Below are 10,528 nucleotides of genomic sequence, written 5' to 3' on the forward strand. Positions count from 1 at the left end.
GCTGGATGTGTCTATCTGAGGTGCCTGTTGGTCACCCAAGTGGTGGAGGACTCCAAGTGGAGACTGGAGCTCATGAGAGGACAGTAGTCAGATACGCATTTGGTGCCCACGGTAAATAGACAGCCGTTAAGGTCATAAGACAGAATGAGATTAGCAACGAAGTGCAGACAAAAGACAGAGAGAGAAGTCAAGGCCTGAGCTTTGAGACCTCCAGCATGAGGAGGCCAGGGAGATGAGGAAGACCAGAAAAACAGTCTGGGAAAGAAAGGCCCAGGCAAGAGGAAAACCAGGAGAATGCGGTGTGCTGGAAGTAGACGCAGCGTTTGAGGGGAGGAAAGAGTGGTTATCTGTGTCGAGATGAGGGCTAAAAATGACCATTGGTCTTAGCCAGGTGGAGGCCACTGCCGGGCCCCATCTTCTGCAGAGACAACCCTCGATGTGCTTTGATCGTGTCTCCTGGCCCCTGCCTTAGCCACAGGGGCAGGATCATGGGCCCAGGCCTGGCCAATCATGTGACCTTTTCCCCTGGCCACAGTGATTGGTTTAGAGATGAGCATGTGGCCCACACTGGGCCGAGTAAATTTTCTCGGGACGTTTTCTCCTGGAGCTGCCAGGGTGGCCTGGCTCCTTCCCCTGGAGCTGCTAAGTGTTGGGATGTAAGTCATGGCCTCTCGCAGACATCCTGCCTGTCAGGTGGACTCACTCTTTCTAAGATAGAGAGAGAGATCCCTGAAAATAGCATTTGAACCAGTTCTGGATCCAGCTCTGCCCAAAGCCTGCTACTCCCTTTGGCTAAATTTCATTTCCCAGCCAATAAACTCGCTATTTTTAAGCTAGTTGAATCAGCCTCTGTCTCTTGCATCCAAAAGTGCTCTAACTAAGAATCCAAGGAGAGTTCTCTGGAGTCCACTACTCAACAGTGGGAGCAAGTGTGCGGAAGGGCGTGTTGCTGACTCACTGGCCACACAAAGACTGACCAGAGAGGGCTTTGAGCCACTGCTCAAAGACGCTGGCAGTCCTTGCAGGGCAGCCCTCTAAATGAAACCTTATTAAGCAACCCCTGGCTTCAACACTATTCTTAGCTGCCTGGAATTGCGTGGAGGAGGCCAGCCGGGGCACAACCAAACAGGGTCACCTCCCTACCTCCTCCTGTCGCAGCCTCTGACGCAGGCCTGAAATCTGGGGCAGGTAAGGTTGCGACCAGAGGAGCTGGGTGAGGGCATCAGGTTCCAGCTGTGACCTAAGAGGTGGCATCCTGCCGGGCGACCAGGGCTCAGTACTGGGAGTTCCCTGGGAGATTATGGAAGCCACAGGGGGTGAGGGGAACTACTGCTGTGGGCTTACAGGGGGACAAGGTCAGCATCTAGGGAATGCAGATGAAGTAATGGGAGACCAGGGCAGGGAAGCAGTTGCTAAAACAAACCGACAATTCTGCTGGATGAGGTTTCTTTGGCCTGGAGCTGTTTTTAAAGGGCCAGCCACACACAAATTGCAGTGTGTTAAAGACACCTGGAGCAGAGCACAGACCCACTCAGGCTAGCTCGCAACTCTGAAGATCCAGGATGTCACCTTTGGGGGGCTTCTCAGTGTGTTGAAAGGGGAAGCAATTTGTTTTCATGGTTCTTCTGGGTCTGTGCACAGATGGATTTTTCAGCTCATCTCGTCACTCTCCTCTACCTGGGCAGACACATGAGTCAGCCTTGGGAACAGCTCTGATCTTCTCACCCTGCACCCCGACAAAGGTGAATTATGCTCCAGTGATAACCCCTGGTTACCTACGGTACGTAAACCAGTCAAGACTTCAGAGAGCCCCGTAATATCTATGCACAAAAGGTCTTGGTATAAATTCCTTCCATCTAAAATCATTACCACATTGCTTGCTTCTATTTTGGGATTTCTCATGTTCCTGGAGAAGACCCACCTTTCACACCAGCCATTTCATCATCTAACTATAGTTAAGACTTCTTCCAATCACACACTTTCCTCCATCATGGAATATGAAGGATACGAATTAAATCAACCTTATTAAATGCAGTGCCACACATTTGGAATTTGTAGCATTTGACAGAAGCTGAAATGAAATTTACTTGTTGCTCAGATAATTGTGTATTGTGTACATTACTAGACTGAACACTTTTGTAGGAAGGGTGAATTTAAAGTGTTTAAGAGGAAAACTGTTTTAAACACCCTCCAGCACTTTAAAATGTCACATTGCACCCAAACAACTGATTCCAGGTACGCATAAATCTTCTGTGTTCACAAAACAAGTCTGCAAGGGTTTCTGGTGGGCGGCTGTCCTTTAGCCTCCTATTTATTTACTGCAATAAAACTATGTAAAAACCCTATCCTTCACCCCTTTCGCTAATTTACTTTGGTCTTTTCTACGATGGTCTAAAAAGGAATGTTTTACTTTATGACTTTACCCTTCAATAAGGTATATTCTTGGTGCCACAACTGAATTCTGCTTCCTAAGTCACAGAAAGAAAATGTTTTCCAAATTCTTTCCATACATCCTGTAGGTGGGACACAAATTGCAAGAGAAAAAAATCCTGGAGGCTCAGAACCAGATAGGCCTTTCTTTCTGGAAGAGTAGTTTCATTCTCCGAGCTCTGGTGCTTTGAGGCTCACATCATGATCTCTGGGGAGATGAGCAGAACCCAGCCTCTTGTGTGTTGGTTAAGGGAGCGCTAGCTGCTGTAACAGAAAAATGCCTACGTCCTGGCAGCCTTACGTACTGAAAGTTTATATCTTGATCACGTAACAGGCAAAGCTGACACTTCTAGTTGAGTAGCTCTCCTCCACGATGTGACCCAAGGGCTCCTTTCGTCTTCTGGCTCCATCAAGTTCAACATGTGGCTCCAACATAGTCCCAAGAGTTGACTCATTACAGCCAGGTGGGAAGAGAACAGTCCATGACAGACTGCACGTGGGTTTATGATCCAGGCCTGGAATTGGTGCGCATCAATTCCGCTTATTTTCTACTGACCAGAGCAGGACTGATGGCGGACCATGGCCACACACCCCTGCAAGGACTTGGACACGTATTATAGCTGTGTGCCGGTGTTTGGGTGAACATGTAACAATTTCTGCCTTCTGTGGTCGGAGTCAAGAACTTTTGACTCCAGCAGTGGCCAGGCTCTCGCTCCGAAGGTACTGGGGATGCTCATTGGGGCAGGCCCCCAGAGACTGAGTAAATTCTGTTATTAAATTAATTTCCTTTATTTGCTACTCAGTTTTGCTTTTCTATTTTCATCTCATTGGCTTCTGGACTGGAATTAAACATCTTTAAATCTTGGTCTACCATAACATCTCAAAAAGACTTAAAAAAGGAAAGAGTCAATAGGAAAAGAAGTTGACTTGACCTTGTTTCTTATAAATCATCTGAAAATGATAGGCTCCACACTAAAATATCCTAGTGGTCTGAGGCAGACAGGATCGAGATCTTGCTCTTTCTGCAAGACCTGGATATCATTTATCACCGAGTACCTGACTCTCACAATTCAGGATATTGAACCTTGTACAGGTCCCTGCTACCCAACCCCCCACTGTTGAGTCACCTCCCACCCTCAGGCAGATTCGAAAGTAAATCTCCAGCCCCCCCACATAGTAGCTGTGAAGTGTGGGCAACTTATTTAGCCTTCCTGAGGTTAAATTATTCTGTAAATTATTCTTCTTGGCCCCATATTCTGTGAAAATGGGGTTAATAATTTCATCTTGTGGGACATTGTAAGGGTTAAGTAGGATATTGAATGAAAAATCACCCAGCACAGGGCCTGGCATCGGCTGGACGATCCATCACTACCAGCTTCCTTCCGGCCTTTCTCCACTTGGAGGAAGGTGAGCACCAGGGCCCTCGTCAGAGCGGTGATGCCTCCGGGAGTGGGGCTACCTCTCCTCCCCTGCCTGGCCGACTTCACGAAGATCCCACTGCAGCAAGAGTTCTTTCCATTCAGACAGAAACCAGAGGGTCTGAAGGCGAGGAGGGAGTCAGAGGCAGACAAAGACGCAATTACCGCCACATGACTGCCTACTAAGAATTCCGGCTGAAGAAAGGCTTTTCTGCGGTTTGTTTTTGCTAATTCTGCTGCAAGAACCCAAGAGGTAGGGCCTTCAGTCAACAGGACAGCCCCCATTTCACTGTTCCTAAATGTAATTCAACTTAGTCAACCTCTGACATTTTCTGGCTCCATCTCTTCTCTCTCATACTTCCTTGATTTATTAGCAGCTATCTACTCCAGTTAGCTCAATTTCCATTGATCGGGCCCGGCTAAACCTAGTGTACTTCACACCCACAAATGCATGCACGTGCACACACACACACACACGCATGCACAAAAACCCAAGAAAAATCTCGGCTCTAAATGGAGGGTGGGTGGTACCCAGTGTTTCTCAGGCCATGCCTGAGTCCATGTTAGAGGAAGATGAAAATCACTTTCCCCAGCTCTCCCAAAGTCAGTTTATGAGAATCAATTATAATCCTTAAATCTTCTCATTCTTATATAGGCTTATTTCTTACTTAGTTCTGGTATGCCACTTTGAGCCAGTCAGAGAAAAAAACCTTTGCACTGGCGATACTGCACAACTATACACCAACAAGGATGACATTCTGGGATAAACCAGCAGAAGCCTTGGCTGTTTCAGGAGTAATCCTAAAGATCAACAGAAGAAATTGCTTGAAGTGGATGGATAAAATTCTTAGAAAAATCCTGCCCAAGCCCTCTAGAATTCGTTTATGATGTCTTTATATATTTCAGCCTTTCACCTAGGAAGATTCCGAAGCGTCACCAAAATGAATGTGCAGTGCTGCTGGGAAGGCGCATGGATGCTGCAAAGGGCTTAGACTTGAAAACATCTTTTGAAGGAGTTTTGGGAGAAAAAGTTCCATTGATGCAAACTAAAATTTTGGGGAAAGGTTTTAATCAAGTTTCAACGGGATGCACATAAAGTAACTTTTCTCACTCTGCTGAAAATCTCAGGGAAAGCAAAGTGGCCCAGAGGGCCAGGTCAGCATTGGCCTAACAGGAACCTTGTTCAGTGGGTTGAAGTGAAGTGAGGCCCGGTGCCAGCAGGGCTTAAATGAAAGCTGTGGTCTGGCAGCGGGTCTGAGGCTGGTGTGCAAAGTCACTGGCGGTTGGCGCTATGGATTGATAGTGGGTGGGGGATTTTAATGGGATTGTACAGGATGGGAAGTGTACGCTATGAGGAATCAAGACCAGAGATGGAAGTTTGACTGGTGCTTGAGAAGCACTGGAGCCCGAAGCTGGGGCTAGAGCTGTAGATTGTTCTCCTAAGTCTTGTTCCTCAACAAGAAGCTTCCTTCCAACATCTCCCTTCCTCCGGGTCAGAATCTCCCAGAACTTGACTGCAAAGTAACAAAAAGAAACTATATATGAAGATGTTTCTGATCTACCACCAAATTCTGTTCTCTCTTTATCCATAAAAGTAAAAGGCATAGACTTTTTAGATTGAGGTAGAATTGATATACAATAAACCACACATTCTAAAAGTGTTCAAGTTACTAATTTTGACATCATTCTACACTCATGAAAGCATAGCCACAATCGAGATAGAAAATATATCCATCCCTCCAAAAACTTTCCTTGTGTCCCTTTGTAATTCCTCCCATCTCTGTCCCTCTCTGCCTTATCTCCTCTCCCCCAGGCAACTGTTGAACTGCTTTCTGTTACAATATATTAGTTTGCATTTTCCAGAATTTTACATAAATGGAATCATACAGTATTTAGTCTTTTTTGGTCTGGCTTCTTTCATTCAGTGTAATTATTTTGAGATTCACCCATGCTGTTTGTGTATTTCAAGAGTTCATTATTTTTTATTGGTGAGTAGTATTTCATCAGATAGATATCACACAATTTGTATTCAGTATGTCTCCCCAGGGTAAGAGAAATCATGCTGTTGCCATTTATTTGAGTTCTTATTATGGGTCATGGGCTCTTGATGTAACTCAGCTGAATTACTTCTCTCAAGAAACTAAATGATGTTTACAGATACGGAAACAGATTCAGAGAGGATAGCTCGTTGGTCTGAGGCCACAGAGCCAGTTAGGGATGGTAGCAAGCTTTGAAACCAGTCCTGCTACTGAAGTCCAAGCTCATTTCTTCAGGCTCTGCTACCTTCCACGGGAGCAGTTTTGGACTTAGATTATTAAGAGCAATGCTTTGGGCTGTTACTTTTCACGGAAGACATAACCTCACAGACTCTGGTTCTGCTCCCACAGCCTCCTCAGCTCCAGGCTTGAGACGAGTCTCTATTCCTCAGAAGAACTTGTGAAACTCCATACTTCTTTGTATTCAAGTATCAGTGTGTTTGACTATTGTTCTCAATCCAGAACTTGCCTTGTTTTTATAGAACAAAAATCCAGCTTCATTCTGAAAATGAAGTGACACTTGGTCTCTGGAAAACAACCCAGATCCCAGGTCCCCACTTTAGCACAATCCGAAGTCAAGGTTTCTGGTTGGATACTTTCAGACATATCAAACCAGAGGAAAAAGAAAGAGATTTTTCTTTTTCTTGCCGTTCCAGATCTGATAACGTTGCCTGATTAGTTCCTCCACCGTGCATTCACACCGCACGTACCCACATGCCAGCCCTTTGCTAAAAGGCCATCAGCTATATTGCTTCCTGCACAATCGTTTATATTTTGCCTCACGCCTTCCCTTCTGCACCTCTGTTTCCGGCTCCTCCCCCTGAAGTAGCAAAACGCTTGCAAAGAAAATGTGTCAACAGGTGAAATTTATAGGAGTTTCCTGGCCCACACAGAAATGTGAACCACAGGCATCCCCAAAGGAGAGATTTTCTTACCCAGATACTTACCCTCTTGAATATGCCCTGATTCATTCACATGTGAGTTCTCTAGAGAAACCAGTTATCTTTTTTACAGAATCAGAGTGTGGAGCTCCTGTTTGGGAAGAGTGACTTTGATGAATGCCAGTTGGGATTATTTAGTTGCAGTTACAGAAAAACCTGACCCAAACTGGCTTAGTCAAAAAAGGGAATTTATTGACTCAGAAGCTGAAAAGAGGAGGGCTAGCTTCAGGCACAACTCTATTCAGGGCTTAAGCATATCAGTAGCACCTGCTTATTTTTGAATCTTCATGTCTTTGTTCTACTTTCCCTTATGTTGACTTTGGCCTTGAGTTTTATGGGTCCCAGAAAGGTCCCTGCTAACCCATTCATTCTCTTATGTTTTAGGTCAAAGGTTATGAGTGAGAGTCTCTTTCCCAGAAGATGCAGCGAAAATGTCATTGCATCTCATTGGCTCCGACTAGGTCACGAATGATACATGAACGTCAATGGAAAGGGAAATGAGACACGCTGATGGCTTAGGCCTGGGTCACCAACGCCACGCCTGGGGCTGGGTGTGGAATCAACTTTAATGGGAACTGCATGGAAATTGGGTACAGTCACCAGGGGGACTCTGGCAGTGTTTACTGCAGTGAGTTTTGCCTTATAAGAAACTATATGTATGTGTCACATAATGTTTTGTCTCCACTGCACAAGCCAGCTCCATACCTTGAAAATAGCCAGCATCTGCGCATGTAAAATAAGAATTCCCCACAAAGCCAGACTGACTTGGAGAAAGGGTTACTTACTGATTTCAATTCCAGGAGTCAGGCTAGTTTGTTAAAATTTTGATATAAGTGCGTCAGCATAGAAAACTTAAACTCAAAAGTTTCTCAAAGTCTAAAGCAGGACCATTTTCTATTCTTAAAGGCATGAAGATCCTCCACCGGTTTGTTATTAAAGCCTGTTGCAGTAAGACTCTCATGGGTTTCATTGAGTTTTTGTGTTTGTTTCCTAAGATGCCTAAGATGTTTCAGTTGTAAGGACCTCTGCAGCGCAATCAGGCTGGTTCTGGAGGGAGTGGAGGAGTTTATGGCAGAAACTTGAAACTTGGGGAGGCCCTGGAAGTATTTTGACTACATTATGGTTCACACACCAAAAGAAGCTCTCCTATGTTGTTCTTTCTTCCAATCACTCAACTTCTTCATATGTCTTTCTAAATAAACATCTGGGATTAGGTTCCTCATTCTTCTTGTCAACTCTTGACCTTAAGTGTTCAGACTTGAACCACTGAACAATTGTTGCTAGTTCTGTACTTCCTTTCCTCAGACGCTTTATTGTTGATTGTGTATCAGGCCTTCTCTAAGCATTTCACATGCATTATTTCATTTATTCCTCATAACTTCTCTATGACATAGAGACTATTATTATTCCCATTGTATGGAAGACAAACAGACCTAAAAGAGATTAAATATCGTGCCCAAGGGTCACACAGTTCGAGCCAGGGATCTTAAAACCATGCTACATAAATAAGACAAAGGTTTTGCTCCCGCCCCCATAGTATAGTACAGGAATACAGACCTATAAATAAACTACTGCATTTAGTGTTATATTTTCCATAATAATCATCAACACAGGAAAGTAAGGAAGCAAGAGAGAGCGGCCCATTCCCTGGTGAGTGTTGGGGGGATTGGGAATGTGTGTTAGTAAACGTTTTCTAGAAGAGGTTAAGCTGAGGCGCAGGAGAAGGTGCTTTTTAGCTGGAAGGTGGGGCCTGAGAACAGCATCCTGGAGATTGGGGCCTGTGGAGGCAAAGCACAGAGGCATCTAAAAGTGATGCATGATGGGAGAATTGTAAGCTGCTTGGCCTGGCTGGAGCATAGGGTTCAAAAAGGCTGGACAAGAGGAGGAAAAATGAAGGATAGGAGGAGATAAGCAAGACCTAGTTCATGAAGGGCCATTGGAAGAAAACGAGGAGCCATTGAAGGCTTTAAGAAAAAGATGACACTCATTCACGACCAATATTTTTTCTATTTTTTAAATTTCCAAGCTTTAATTTTTTTTTGAATTTTTTTATTGTGTAATAATGAAATTTACCATTTTAATCATTTTAATTGTATAATTTAGTGGCATTAAGTACATTCACAATGTTGTGCAACCATCTCCACTATCCATTTCCAGAAATTTTATTTTTGGTGAGGAAGATTGGCCCTGAGCTAACATCTGTTGCCAATCTTCCTCTTTTTTTTTTTCCCTTCCCAAAGTCCCACTACCTAGTTATATATCCTAGTTGTAGGTCCCTCTAGTTCTGCTATGTGGGACACCGCCTCAGCATGGCCTGATGAGCGGTGTATAGGTCCAAGCTCAGGATCTGAACTGGCAAACCCCAGGCCGCCAAAATAGAGCATGAACCTAACTACTACGCCCCCGCGCTGGCCCTTTTCCAGAAATTTTTTATCATCCCAAACAGAAAGTCTGTACTCATTAAATAACTATTCCCCATTTCCCCTGATAACCTGTATGGGTCACTGTAGAACTTATCCTGAAAAACAAGGGGAAACAAGTATGTAGTTCCTCAGTGCACATTAGCGCAAAGAGCCCTGTGGTTTGTGCTTTTTTAAAAGGAAAAGTGTCAGTGACACTACATTTTAGGAGGCGAGAGTCCACTTAGTAGCGTGTGTGTTGTTCCTGCCAAATCAGCAAGACGGATGAAGATTTTCCATTATCACCAAGATGGCCATCTGTAGTTTTCCTGTCAAAGAAAGGCCAGTTGGTTCCCTACATGGCTGTCATACCTCAAATTGCTGAGGAACATCCCATAGCATCACTCTAGCCATCAAACACACATTGAGCACCTGCTGTATGCATGGTCATGAGTCAGGCACAATAAAAAGAGAGGAGTAAGCAATGATCTACAACCTTCAAAGGAATGGTAATGTAGTCAGGGAGAAGGACGTGGACACGTCCATCTGTGACCTCAGGTGGGATGGGATCAGTTCTCCCTCGCCCTCTGACCGTGTGGATGATACCTCCTCATTGCTCTATGTACAGCTCTTTACAGCACTAGTCACACTGGAAGCTTACGTTAGCTTGAATATCTCCTTGTATTAACCATCAGATTCCATCATGGCAGACACTTCCTCTTCTTTCGTTCGTTATTGTCTCTCCAGTGTCTAGCATAGTTCTCGGCGCATAGAATGTGCTCAACAAATACATATTGAATGAATGGCTGCTATAATTACACATATGTGTATACCCGTATATATATATACATACATATATGTAATACACATATACTATTGCTATACATGTATATATTAACATATATTCGTTCAACATATGTATATATGCACAAGCCATATGTTTTGAAAGCACAAACAAAAAATTCACAACTATAATCCAAACCACTTTTCAAAAAGCAACCACTTGAGAATCAATAGCTTCTTCAAGGCCTTAATACTGTTTAAATATGGCCAAGACTTCAGTGGTGGCAAAGCTCTGTAAGTTGGCGCGTTCATTGTCCCTACTTCATAGGTCTTCGTGAGTGCCAACCACACACAGCAGGGAGCACAGGGTTGGGTGCATGCTACCCAATAAGTGGTTGCCGTCGGCTTCTAACGCGTCCAGATAGACTCACACTCTCACTCCTCAGTGCTGATTAGTTAGAAGACTATTTATAGACCTTAGCACTCCTCTCAAGACCTATTCTCAATTCCTGCCCCCTCAC

At 44.3% G+C, this 10,528-nt stretch overlaps 1 long non-coding RNA gene across 1 annotated transcript; it reads left to right on the top strand.

Moving 5' to 3' along the window:
* Positions 1 to 621: 621 nt before the first annotated feature.
* Positions 622 to 7,779, top strand: LOC124228071 (uncharacterized). Its single transcript, XR_006885629.1, has 3 exons — positions 622 to 1,188; positions 1,642 to 1,780; positions 7,210 to 7,779. It is a non-coding gene; the product is annotated as an uncharacterized LOC124228071 (long non-coding RNA).
* Positions 7,780 to 10,528: the final 2,749 nt, after the last annotated feature.

This window comes from Equus quagga, chromosome 16, assembly GCF_021613505.1.
Source record: "Equus quagga isolate Etosha38 chromosome 16, UCLA_HA_Equagga_1.0, whole genome shotgun sequence".
Classification (NCBI taxonomy): Eukaryota; Metazoa; Chordata; class Mammalia; order Perissodactyla; family Equidae; genus Equus; species Equus quagga.